Source organism: Bufo gargarizans, chromosome 4 (assembly GCF_014858855.1).
Source record: "Bufo gargarizans isolate SCDJY-AF-19 chromosome 4, ASM1485885v1, whole genome shotgun sequence".
Lineage (NCBI taxonomy): Eukaryota > Metazoa > Chordata > Amphibia > Anura > Bufonidae > Bufo > Bufo gargarizans.
In genome coordinates this window covers 462,985,987-463,000,525 of record NC_058083.1, presented here as the reverse complement: position 1 = coordinate 463,000,525, position 14,539 = coordinate 462,985,987, and the positions used below count along the sequence as shown (strand labels likewise).

Here is a 14,539-nt window from a genome sequence, read left to right as displayed (position 1 = left end):
GAACACTGTAAAAAAAAAAAAAACGGTGTAAATAAAGCCATTACTTGTTACCTCATCACAAAAAATTCAATACATAGCAATCAAAAAGTCATATGCGCACTAAAATATTACCAATCAAACCGTCATCTCATCCCGCAAAAAATGAGACCCTGCCTAAGTCAATAGCCCAAAAATAAAATAAAAAATATGGCTCTCAGACTATGGAGACACTAAAACATGATTTTTTTTGTTTCAAAAATGCTTTTACTGTGTAAGTCTTAAATAAATAAAAAAGTTGACATATTAGGTATTGCCATGTCCGTAACAACGTGCCGTATAAAAATATCACATGACCTAACTCCTCAGATGAACACGGTAAAAAAAAAAATGTGTCAAAAAAGCCATTTTTTGTCACCTTACATAACAAAAAGTGTAATAGCAAGCGATCAAAAAGTCTTATGCACCCTAAAATAGTGTCAAACAAACCGTCATCTCATCTTGAAAAAAACGAGCCCCTACATAAGACAGTGTCCCAAAAAATAAATAAAAATATGGCTTTCAGAATATGGAGACACAAAAAAATAGTTTTTTCACAAATGCTTTATTATGTAAAACTGAAACAAATAGAGATGAGCGAATTTCATATTTTGAAATTCATTCACACTTTGTTTGGTGGTAAAAGGTTTTGCAGCCCATAGACTTCTATTATGACGGAATGAATAACGGAATGCCTCTAAAGGCATTCCGTTATCCATTCCATCATAGAATTGTGTTGTGGTCCGTGGTAACGGAATCTATAACGCAATTCACCTTTTACCACCAAACGAAGTGTGAACGAATTTCATAAGCGCAAAGTCATATTTGATATTGTCGCGTCCATAACAACCTGTTCTATAAAATGTAACCCGTCAGATAAACATTTAAAAAAAATAAAAACGGTGCCAAAACAACTATTTTTTGGTTACCTTGCCTCACAAAAAGCAACCAAAAATAATATATACTTTAAAATAGTACCAACAAAACTGCCACCTTATCATGTAGTTTCCAAAATGGGTTCACTTTTTTTCGGAGTTTCTACTCTAAGGGTGCCTCATGGGGTCTTCAAATGTGACATGGCAACTTAAAATTATCCCAGTGAAATCTGTTCTCCAAAAACCATATGGCGCTCCTTTCCTTCTGTGCCCTGCCGTGTGCCTCTACAGTTTACAACCACATATGGGGTATTTCTGTAAGCTACAGAATCAGGGTAACAAATATTGAGTTTTGTTCGGCTGTTTACCCTTGCTTTGTTACCGGAAAAAATGGATTATCTGCCCAAAATCTGCCCAAAAACTAAATGTAAGATCCTCACCTGTCTTTGCAAGGGGATACACGGTCGTGTGTATGCGCTTCAACGACCAGCGAAGGGAATAACACCTGGCCGCAAGTTCAAAGTAGATTAGGGGCCGGCATTGGTCTCATTGACTAATGACCGACCAAAGCCTTGTACACAGGTGTAGGGCAGGATCATGACCTATGGGGAGTGGACACTTGGCGCCCTGGGATTTGTTAGCAGGCACATAAAAGGTGGCCTCCCAGGTTGGTCAGTGCCCACTGTTATCCTTCCTTATCCAGGTGCAGGTCAGTACTGCTAGCTACTGACTGAAGTTTGCTGGGGGACCCAGGACTTTCCAGTGGGACCCAGGACTTTCTGTGACGCATCCATTTGCCTGATATTTGCTCAGTGAAGTTTACCTGGACTTTGTTTATTTTGTTAATAAACCCCTTTGACTTCATCCTCACTGGGCTGTTTCATTGGTGCCTTGCATTACACTAAAATTCTGAAATTTCATCTCTATTTTCCTTTCATTCTTGTGAAACACCTAAAGGTTTGTAAAATCAGTTTTTAATACCTTGAGGGGTGTAGTTTCTAAAATGGGGACATTTATGGGTGGATTCTACTATGTAAGCCCAACAGTGACTTCATAACTGAACTGGTCCTTAAAAAGTGGGTTTTGGAAATGTTCAGAAATTTGCTTCTAAACTTCTAAGCCTTCTAACGTCCCCAAAATATAAAATGGCATCCACAAAATGATCCAAATATGAAGTAGACATATGGAAAATGTAAAGTAATAACTATTATATGAGGTATCGCTATCTGTTTTATTAGCAGAGAAATTGAAATTTGGAAAGTTAAAAATGTTTCAAATTTTTGGGTAAATTTGAGATTTTTAAAAAGATGAAAATTAAAAATTAAAACTGAAATTTACCACTATCATGAAGTACAATGTGTCACGAGAAAACAGTCTCAGAATGGCTTGGATAAGTAAAAGCGTACCAAAGATATTACCACATAAACTGACACATGCCACATTTAAAAAAAAAAGGCCTGGTTCTTAAAGGGGTTATGCCATGAAAATCAGACATAAACTAGTACATGACAATCACTTTCTAACAAAGCTAGGGATCCAGAGATCTCCCCAATCATTGCTCGGCTAGATTTATATCAAGCTGACCGCTCAGGGGGCGTGTCTTTTCTGCTGCAGCTCAGGGGGCGTGTCCATGATCTCCCTATCACAGCTCAGGAGGCAGCTGAAGGATGAAACTGAGCATGTGCGGCCATCTCAGTGAGCAGGTCAAAGAAATAAGAAAAAAAAACAGCAGATGGCGCTATATAGATACATTTTAATGAATAACTCGTGGCTATACAAAATGTTTAATTACATGGAATTACAAATGTATTCAGATCCAGGTGCTGGGACAACCCCTTTAAGATAAAATATGGCATCCTGAAAGGGTTAAATTCTTTTGTAAGTATAATAAAATTGCAGGATTACATGTTTACCTGCGGTGCTTCACTATATGTGTGCTCTACCTCTATTTGATTAATATAGAGTTGAATGCAGAGCTGTGGATAAAGCACTTGTATGAAGGAGCAGTGATTGACTACACCAGTGGAAGAACTTTGGAAATTTTTACGTATTTGATCCTGTGGGAACTTGTTCAGAAGTATCAAGAGCAGCGCGGTTTTTACTTTTTGGAATCAGATTAGCATAAACACAGCCGAGTCACATAATTATGACCACCAGCTCATATCCAGAGTAACCGCAGTGTGCAGCATGGCCCGCAGATGGACAGGCTGGGAGTGAGTGAATAAGGTCCTGGCAGGTTGTCACAGGTATTTGGAGCCATGCTGACTGCAGTGCCGCCCACAGCTGCTGGAGGGTGGGCGGGGGAGGATCCATACAGCGAACGCAATGATCGAGGTGGTCTCACAGAGGCTCAATTGGGTTCAAGTCTGGGAAATTAGGGGGGCAGAATAGTACTTGGAAGTCTTGGTCATGCTTTCCTAACCAATGTCAGACATTTCTAGCCGTGTGACATGTCACATCGTCTTACTGGAAGATCCCATCTGTCCCAGGGAAGACAATCAACATGTATGGGTGTACGTGATCTGCAAGGATGGATTCATACCCACATGGATGAGTGCATACCTCCTAACTGTCCCGGATACGGCAGGACAGTTCCGAATTGCAGTGGCTGTCCTGCTGTCCTGCTGTCCCGGTATGGGGAGGTATGTCTGGCTTTCTGGCAGCTGTCCCTGTTTCCATATGAAGCAGAGACAGTTGCCTGTATTATGATGAAGCAGCAAAATGGCATCAGCTCCCTGCTTCATCAGTCCTCCCCCCTGCCGGCTCTCCACACCTCTGGTCTGTGCGGGGGCGGGGCCTCCGCCTCCTTCACAGACCAGAGCAGCCGATGTCCTGCTGCTGCTAGGAACATGGTAGGTATGCAGTGTTTATTTTTTTTTTACTTTCTGTGAGGGGCACATAACTGGAGATACTACTGAGGGCACAGCTGGGCATATTGCTGGGGGGACAATGTGGTCATATTACTGGGATCATAATGTGGGCATATTAATGGGGGTACAATGTGGGCATATTACTGGGGGCACAGCTGGGCATATTACTAGGGGCACAATGTGGGCATATTACTGGGATCATAATGGGGGCACAATGTGGGCATATTACTGGGGGCACAGCTGGGCATATTACTGGGGGCACAATGTGGGCATATTACTGGGGGCACAGCTGGGCATAATTCTGTGAAGACACAATATGGGTATAAATACTGTGCGGTGGCATAAAGAGGGAATAATTAGTATGTGGGAGCATTAAGGGGACTGGGTGGGATTAGGTGTAAGTTATGTTTTGGGGCGGCGTAAGAGGCATGGCCTAGTGCAGAAAAAGATTGCTATGGCGCGCTTTGCGCTCCGCAAAATGTGCCCCTCTTTGTTCATTTACAAAGTTGGGAGGTATGTGAATGGGTCCAGAGAATGCCACGAAAACACGAAAACATTCCCCAGACCATAACTCTGCCACCAGCAGCTTGTGTTCTTCCAGTAATGGTTGCAGGGTGTTTCTTCTCTTGTGTTCAGTGTTGGACTGGGGTACCCAGTTATTTTGGGTGCCCACCATACGGATACATTCAAATATAATAAATAATCTAACACATTTCTTATGTGAACATAGGCTGGATGAGGTGCTGTACAGAGTATATGTATGTAGTGCAGTAAATCTAATGTGCCACTTGTGCAGGGGGTGGGAAACTAGGGGCCCAACTTGCTCAGGGGCCCACCTGGGGGATTCCCCTGTACCCCTGTGGGCCAGTCCGAGCCTGCTTGTGTTTCTTGCCTGACACGCCAACGTCCACCTGTTCCATTATGCAGAAAACATGACGCATTGCAGAAGGGCAACTTTTTGCCAATCAGTAGAGATCCAATTCCAGTACCACCGCGAAAATGTAAGCATTTCCTATCAATGGCATGTGGTGCTCCGCAGTTTTCACGTAATTTATTCACATTGGTGCCGCACGACAACAATTCAGAAACTGCGCAGTTTCAGAAATACTGCCATCCTTGGATAAATCGCCCCTTTTATCCATGACAGCAACAAGGGATATGAGTGCAGACAGCTTATCGCACACCTTATATACCCATCGAGGCAGCGCACCACACGTACCTTCCTTCATGAGCTACGCACTGCCGACGTTGAAAGTGGTCATAATAATGTGACTCGACTGTGTCCCAACAGGAGCTTATAAACGTGATGTGAACACAGCAAAGAAATAAAGTAGGTCATACTTGCCATCCTTCCGTACTGAGGTCTGTATGCCTGCGCAGGACAAGGGCCTGACAGCCACTGGAGACAATCTCTGCCAAGGGTCTCCAGGTCTGTGAGAGATGCTGAAAAATAGGACATGCTTTGAATTTCGGAGTTTCGGTGGCTGAATGCAAAAGGCCTGGCAGAGGAGGGCGCATGGTGGAGTGATAATAGTATCAGATCGAGGCCTTACCCACGGTGGTGGTGCCGATCCAGCGCTCCCCTGGGGCCATGCAGTGAAGAAGGGGTGCACCTGTATCCTCCTGGGCACACCCTGGTTTGGGGGTCTCCTGCCTGTTGGAAGGTGGGGTTGTTGTATGTTGGTGAGGTGCTAGGAAGGAGTAGCGTTGCTGCAATTTAAACTACGCCTCTAACTGCGCCCAAAACATAACTATACACACCCAGTCCCCTTAATGCCCCCACATAGTAATTATTCCCCCTCTGTGTCAGCACACAGTAGGAATGTCCACACTGTGCCCCCTTCACAGTAGTTATGTCCATATTGTGCCTCCTTCACAGTAGTTATGCCCAGATGTGACCCCTTTACAGTAGCTATGCCAAGATATGCCCCATTCACAGTTGCTATACCCAGATGTCCCCCCTTCACAGTAGTTATGCCCACATTGTACCCCTCACAGCAGTTATGCCCACATTTTCCCCTTCACAGCAGTTATTCCCACATTGTTTGCCCTTGACAGTACTTATGCCCACATTGTGCCCCCTTCACAGTAGTTAAGCCCACATATACCCCCTGCAGAGTAGTTATGCCCACATTGTGCGCCCTTCACAGTAGTTATGCCCAGATGTGCCCCCTTCACAGTAGCTATGCTCAGATATGTCCACTTCACAGTAGCTATGCCTAGATATGTGCCCCATCACAGTAGTTATGCCCAGATGTCCCCCCTTTACAGTAGTTAGGTGCACATTGTGCCCCTCATAGTAGTTATGCCCATATTGTGCCCCTCAAAGTAGTTATGCCCACATTGTGCACCCTTCACAGTATTTATGCCTAGATGTGCCCCCTTTTCAGCAGTAATGCTCACATGTACCTCCTTCATGGTAGTTATGCCCACATGTGCCCGTCACAGTAGCTATGCCCAGACGTGCCCCTTAACGGTAGTTATGCCTACATGTGCCCCTCACAGTAGCTGTGCCCAGATGTGCCCCCTTCACAGTAGCTATGCCTAGATATGTGCCCACTCACAGTAGCTATGCCCAGATATGTGCCCCCTCACAGTAGCTATGCCCAGATATGTGCCCCCTCACAGTAGCTATGCCCAGCTGTCCCCCCTTCATAGTTGCTATGCCCTGATGTGCCCCAATCACAATAGTTATGCCCAGATGTGTCCCCTTCACAGTAGTTAGAGCTATATATGTGCCCCCTTTAGAGAAGTTATGCCCAGATATGTGCCCACAGTAGTTATGCCCAGATATTTATCCACTAACAGTAATTATGGCCAGATATATGCCCCCTCACAGTAGTTATGGCCAGATATGTGCCCCCTCACAGTAGTTATGCCCAGATGTGTCCCCTTCACAGTAATTATGGCTATATATGTGCCCCGTTTACAGTACTTATGCCCATATATGTGCCCCCTCACAGTGGTTATGGCCGGATACGTGCCCCTGACAGTAGTTATGGCCAGATATGTGCCCCTCACAGTAGTTATGCCCAGATGTGTCCCCTTCACAGTAATTATGACTATATATGTGCCCCCTTTACAGTAGTTATGGCCAGATATGTTCCCCTCAGAGTAGTTATGGCCAGATATGTGCCCCCTAGCAGTAGTTATGGACAGATATATGACTCCTTCACGATGATCACAGATCACCCCGCGCTCCCCGGCAGGATACTGTCACAAATCGCGCTGCTGTGTAGGAGGAGCAGAGGCTGATTTGCGGCCAGCACCGCTTCTCCTACGCAGTCCAGCAGTACGATGTGTGAGTGCCTCGTGCTGCTGCCGGGGAGCGCCAACAGCTGAATGTTGGAGCAGGGAACAGACAGGTCCCTGCTTTACCATTACAATCAGCTGTCCGTGCGTCACAGAGACAGCTGACTGGCGGGACATACTGTGCCTCAGCCATTCTGAGACCGCGGGATAACCACTGAAATCCAGGACTGTCCCGCTGGATCCAGAACAGTTTGAGGTGTGCTTAAACTGTGTCTCAATTCCTGGCTAAATTCAGAAGACTATCTCCATGTATCTCATCGAGATGCACTTTCTTATATCCAGCTATAATGCACTCAAGAAAATCTTTGTGAAGATTGCCCACATTGTGGGCTTTACTGTTCTACAATGCCCACTGTGGGATATAGATCCTAAAACAGTCCTGTCATCTTTCTCTCTAGTATGACTGGGGACCTGAGGCCATTGAATCCCAACTTAGGCTACTTTCACACTTGCGTTCAGATCGGATCCGTCTGAGGTCTGCCCAGACAGATCCGCTCCTATAATGCAGACGATGGGATCCGTTCAGAATGGATCCGTCTGCATTACAGTTTAGAAAAAATTCTAAGTGTGAAAGTTGCTCAGACGGATCCGTCCAGACTTTACATTGAAAGTCAATGGGGGACGGATCTGTTTGAAAATTGAGCCATATTGTGTCAAATTCAAACGGATCCGTCCCCATTGACTTACATTGTAAGTCTGGACAGATCCGTTTGGTCCACACTGAGCGGAGGCCAAACGGAGCCAGACTGATGCATTCTGAGCGGATCCGCATCCACTCAGAATGCATTGGGGCTGTACGGATCCGTTCAGGGCCACTTGTGAGAGCCTTCAAACGGAACTCACAAGCGGAGCCCCGAACGCTAGTGGGAAAGTAGCCTAAGGAGCTGTGGCATCCAGGAGCTACAAATGAGCATTACCTCCACAGTTTTCTCACGCCCTCCAATTTGGCTGCCTAAGGCTGAGTTCACACGGGCGAGATTTCCGCGCGGGTGCAATGCAGTAGGTGAACGCATTGCACCTGCACTGAATCCTGACCCATTCATTTCAATGGGGCTGTGCACATGAGCATTTTTTTTCATGCATCACTTCTGCAATGCTTTAAAATCGCAGCATGTTCTATATTCTGCGTTTTTCACGCAGCCCTGGCCCCATAGAAGTGAATGGGGCTGCGTTAATAACGCATTGCATCTGCAAGCAAGTGTGGATGCAGTGCGTCTTTCACTGATGGTTGCTAGGAGATGTTGTTTGTAAACCTTCAGTTTTTTATCACGCGCGTGAAAAAAGCATCAAAACGCATTGCACCCGCGCGGAAAAAACGGAACAACTAAACGCAATTGCAGCCAAAACTGACTGAACTTGCTTGCAAAATGGTGCGAGTTTAACTGAACGCACCCTGAACGCATCCGGACCAAATCTGTCACGCTCGTGTGAACTCAGCCTAACCTGTTCCTCTCTGGGCCTCACAGGCTGCTCATATCCAACAACTGACAATACCCCCACACAGGAAGGAGCCAAGCCCAGAGGGTTGGACCTGCCCGAAGACGGTGATTAGGGACCTAAAGTTAACTCTCTGGTACAGCGGGGAGTTACGTAACATTCACATAACATAGTGTTACCCTTAAAGGGCTTTTGCCATCAAATACTGTACAATGGGGGCATATCGCTAGGATATGCCCCCATAGTCTGCATAGTCTACAACGAGAACGGAGCGGGGAAATTAATGGAGGGTGCATGCGCAGCCGCCCTTTATTCATTTCAATGGGGCCGCCTAAAATAGATGAGCGCTGGCTTGGCTATTTCCATCTGCCCCATAGAAATGAATGGGAGCAGGGGCTGCACATGCGCATGGCGCACTCCCATTCACTTGTATTGGAGCAGCGCTTGGTGGTGGAGCCACAGCTCTCCCTGCTCCGTTCTCCTTGTAGCAATATGCCCCCATTGTATGTGATGGGAATACCCCTTTAAAATAGTTTTTCGGGATTTTTTAACTGATGAACTTTCCTCTGGATGGGTTACAAGTATCTGATTGGTGGGGGCCCGACACATGGGATCCCACGATCAGCTGTTGGAGAAGGCCCTGGCACTCCTGTAAGCGCCGTGGCCTTCTCGCAGCTTTCCCTAGGCCGATTGATGACAGGTTCATCGGTCACGTGGTCTAGAAGCATCTCAGCCCCATAGAAGTGGGGCCATTACCAAGCACAGCCACTATACTATGTACGGCGCTGTGATTGGGGAGCTGTGAGAAGGCTGCAACGCTACTGCAAAGGCCAGTGCCTTCTAAAACAGCTGATCGGCGGGGGTACCGGGTGTCAGACCCCCACCGATCATATACTGATGCCCTATCCAGAGTATAGTGGTTGCATTCAGAGGGGCAGAGAGGTGGTATTCAGATCAGAATGGCAGAGTGGTCGTATTTAGGGGCAAAGTGAAGGCACACTGGGGATAGAGTGGTGCCATATTGGAAATGAGACAAATCCTCTTGAAGTAGATAGTGTCAGGGATGAACTTCAGATCTGTGTGATCCTCGCAGAACTGTGTACAGGGATGTACCACAAATTCATACCAAAAGCAAACTCTTAAAGGCAGCAAGGAAAGGAGATAAATATCAAAAGTAGGCGCCAAGCTTGGCGAGTAAAACAATAATTTATGGTTGTAGATTTCTAGTTTTATTTGGCTCACGTTACGGTATAGATTATGGTCTCTATTCTGCGTTAGTGATATCATGCCTGTCTGTCCCAGGTATGATGTCCTCCCTTTGGGGGTGTGATGTCCTCCTTTTTGAAGTTATGAAAGTGACCACACATCAGCGACCACACATCCAGTGACCACACATCCAGTGACCACACATCCAGTGACCACACATCCAGCGACCACACATCAGCGACCACACATCAGTGACCACACATCAGTGACCACACATCAGTGACCACACATCCAGTGACCACACATCCAGCGACCACACATCCAGCGACCACACATCAGTGACCACACATCCAGTGACTACACATCAGTGACCACACGTCCAGTGACCACACATCCAGTGACCACACATCAGTGACTACACATCCAGTGACCACACATCCAGTGACCACACATCCAGCGACCACACATCAGTGACCACACATCCAGTGACCACACATCCAGCGACCACACATCAGTGTCCACACATCAGTGACCACACATCCAGTGACCACACATCAGTGACTACACATCAGTGACAACACATCCAGTGACCACACATCCAGTGACCACACATCAGTGACCACACATCAGCGACCACACGTCCAGCGACCACACATCCAGTGACCACACATCAGTGACCACACATCCAGTGACCACACATCCAGTGACCACACATCAGTGTGCTACCCATGTGCAGTCTGTTACGCATACAGATATCACAAACTCAAGAAATACGTTTGTATGAATGGACTCTGAATGCATTCTGTTTTCAGTTAAAGGGTTTTCCAGGATTTCTTTACTGATGATCTATCCTCTGGATAGGCCATCAGTATCTGATCAGTGCTGGTCTGACACCCGGGACCCCCTCAATAAGCACAGCACCGTACATTGTATAGCGGCTGTGCTCAGTATTCACTGCTATGGGGCTGAGCTGCTCCTAGGCCACGTGACCAATGAACATGTTGTCACCGAAAAGCAGAGAGAAGGAGCACCGATATCTTCTCAAACAGCTGATCTGCAGGGGTCCCGGGTGTCAGACCACCACTGATCAGATACTGATGACCTATCCAGAGGATAGATCATTAGTAAGAAAATCTCGGAAGACCTCTTTAAATAACTTTTATGGTTGACCCAAGGACAGATCTGATTATTTTCAGAAATTCATTTGGGCATAATCCTTTTTTCTAAAACTTTGCAATGGTGAACGATCCCTTTCACTAGTGCTGCGTCATCTTCATCTCTGCGTGCCTGAAATGCATAAGGCTTCTTTAGTCACCTTAGGGCACTTTCACACTAGCGTTTTTCTTTTCCGGCACTGAGTTCCGTCCTAGGGGCTCAATACCGGAAAAGAACTGATCAGTTTCATCCCCATGCATTCTGAATGGAGAGCAATCCGTTCAGGATGCATCAGGATGTCTTCAGTTCAGTCACTGAATGGCGTTTTGGACGGTGTAAATACCGCAGCGTGCTGCGGTATTATCTCCGTCCAAAATTCCAGATCAGTTGCCGGAATGCAGGATCTGGCATTAATTTACATTGAAATGTATTAGTGCTGGATATGGCATTAAAAATACCGCAATGCCGGATCTGTCCTTCATGCGAAGACCGGTAAAAATTTTAAAAAAATATATAACAGATCCATTTCTCCGGATGACATCCAGAGAGACGGATCTGTTCTTGCAATGCATTTGTAAGACGGATCCGCATCCGGATCCATCTACAAATGCTGGCCGTTTGCATGCAGATTGCCTGATCCGGCAGGCAGTTCCGGCGACGGAACTGCTTGCCGGATTACTCTGACGCAAGTGTGAAAGTAGCCTTAAGGTACTTTCACACTAGCGTTTTTCTTTTCCAGCACTGAGTTCCGTCCTAGGGGCTCAATACTGGAAAATAACTGATCAGTTTTATCCCCATGCATTCTGAATGGAGAGAAATCCGTTCAGGATGCATCAGGATGTCTTCAGTTCAGTCTTTTTGTTTTTTCAGGACGGAGATAATACCGCAGCATGCTGCGGTTTTATCTCCGTCCCAAATTTTGGAACACTTGCCTGAATGCTGGATCTGTTATTTTTTTCCATTGAAATGAATTAATGCCAGATCTGGCCCCGAGTGTTCCAGCAAAACAGATCCGCCATTACGCTTGCTCAGACCGCTAAAAATTTGAAAACAAAAATAAATGCCGGATATGTTTTTCCGAATGACACTGGAGAGACAAATCCGGCATCTCAATGCATTTGTCGGACGGATCAGGATCCTGATCCGTCTGACAAATGCCATCAGTTTGCATACGTTTTGACGGATCCGGCAGGCAGTTCCAGCGACTGCCTCCTGCCGGCATCCTCTGCTGCAAGTGTGAAAGAGGCCTTATCGCGGTTGGATTTTAACCTTGTGCAATTAAAGAAAGTTACCCAATGGTACTGGATTTCTTACTGCTGAGCAGGATTCAGTACCTCTAACTGCTTTCTAAAAGGGCATCTGTCAGCAGTTTTGTACCTATGACACTGGCTGACCTGTTACATGTGCGCTTGGCAGCTGAAGGCATCTGTGTTGGTCCCATCTTCATATGTGCCTGTGTTGCTGAGAAGATTTAAATTTGATTATACGCAAACGAGCCTCTAGGAGAAACGGGGGTGTTGCCGTTACTGAAAGAGCAGAACCTCAAGGTGCAATGACAACGCCCCCGTTGCTCCTAGAGGCTCATTTGCATATATTAAAACATCATCTTTCTCAGTAATGCGGGCACATATGAACATGGGACCAACACAGATGCCTGCAGCTCCCAAGCGCACATGTAACAGGTCAGCCAGTGTCATAGGTACAAATCTGCTGTCAGATGCCCTTTAATGGTATTGGCATGGGCTGGGTATCATGCCCATATTATTTTAACAGTAAAAAACCACACATAAAACATTGATTACACCTTTCCCAAAGTTAAATATTAGTGATATTAATTAGAACTCTGCAGGCAGCCATGTTCTCGTGGTCAGTGTTACTTGCTCACTTTCCCCCTATCTTTCACCTTCCTTTATGCACTCAGTTACATAAAAACCAATCACCCCACCCCCCCCCATTTCATAGACTAAATAAATAATAATAAAAATCAGAGGCGCGCTGCTATTGGTGGAGAGTTGGCAGCGTTGCAGAGTTTATTAACAAGGGCAGGGTCTAAACTCCATGCGCGGTATGGACCACCTGACGTCACAGGGTTATGTGACATTGAAAGGCTCAATCCCCAAGTGAACATATGCCTTAGGCCTCTTTCACACTACCGTTTTTTTCTTCCATTTTGCGGGCCATTTTTTGCGGTCCATATACGGAACCATTCATTTCAATGGGTCCGCAAAAAAAAAACAGAATGTACTCCGTATGCATTCCGTTTCCGTGTTTCCGTATATCTCCGTTCTGTGCAAACATAGAACATGTCCTATATTTGGCCGCAAATCACGTTCCGTAGCTCCATTAAAGTCAATGGGTCTGCAAAAAAACGGAATGCATACGGAAATGCATCCGTATGTCTTCCGTGTCCGTTCCGTTTTTTGCGGAACCATCTATTGAAAATGTTATGCCCAGCCCAATTTTTCCGATGTAATTACTGTATACTGTATATGCCATACGGAAAAACGGAACGCAAACAAAAAACGGAACAACGGATCAGTGAAGAACGGACCGCAAAACACTGAAATAGCCATACGGTAGTGTGAAAGAGGCCTTAACATTACACCCATCATTAGGTTAGGCTCAATTCACACTTCAGTTATTTGGTGAGTTATTGTGCCAGAAAACCAGTAGTGAAGCTTCAGGTATAGTAATCTGATCTGCACCTGTTCTGTGTGATCCATACCCGGTGGTATCGGCTCACAATAACTGATCTAAATAACTGAAGTGTGAACTATTATTATACGGCTAATCTTTATTACCAGAGCGCATGGGATGCAGCCAGTGGCGACTCTAGGCACAATATATAGGGGGGCACATAAGATACCACAGTCAAAAATGGGGGGGGGGGGGGGGCACTAATAATTTTCACCACTTAATCATGAAAAACCTAAATAAGTATATATAAATAAGATTACAAAATACGAGAGTATTGTGGTATGCAGGGATACAGTTTTATTGTACTAACCTAATAAAAAAAAATTGGGATGAGATGACGGTTTGATTGCCACTATTTTGGGGTGCGTATGACTTTTTGATCGCTTGGTATTACACTTTTTGTGATGTAAGGTGACAAAAAATAGCTTTTTTGGCACAGTTTTTTTTATGGTGTTCACCTGAGGGGTTAAGTCATGTGATATTTTAATAGAGCAGGTACTTACGGACGCGGCGATACCTAATATGTCAACTTTTTATTTATTTATTTCACTTTAGCACAATAATAGCAGTTATGAAGCAAAAAACAAAATCATATTTTAGTGTCTCAATTATCTGAGAGTGATAGCTTTTTTATTTTTTGACTGATTGTCTTAGGTAGGATCTCATTTTTTGCGGGATGAGATGGCGGTTTTATTGGTACTATTTTGGGAGACATATGCCTTTTTGATCGCTCGGTGTTACACTTTTTGTGATGTAAGGTGCCAAAAAAATGGCTTTTTTTACACTTTATTATTTTTTTTATATTTTTTTTGTTTACAGTGTTCACCTGAGGGGTTAGGTCATGGGATATTTTTATAGAGCAGGTTATTACGGACACAGCAATTCCTAATAAAACAACATGTTTTAGTGTCGTAGTCTCTGAGCCATATTTTTTGCGGGATCAGGTGACGGTTTGATTGGTACCATTTTGGC

The 14,539-nt window shown here is 45.3% G+C and overlaps 1 protein-coding gene across 2 annotated transcripts in view; it reads right to left on the bottom strand.

Annotated features, from left to right (window-relative positions):
• The window catches only part of LOC122934452 (SLX4 interacting protein), a 200,349-nt gene that overhangs the window by 182,421 nt on the left and 3,389 nt on the right, over positions 1-14,539 (bottom strand). The gene's annotated exons all lie outside the window — the stretch shown is intronic.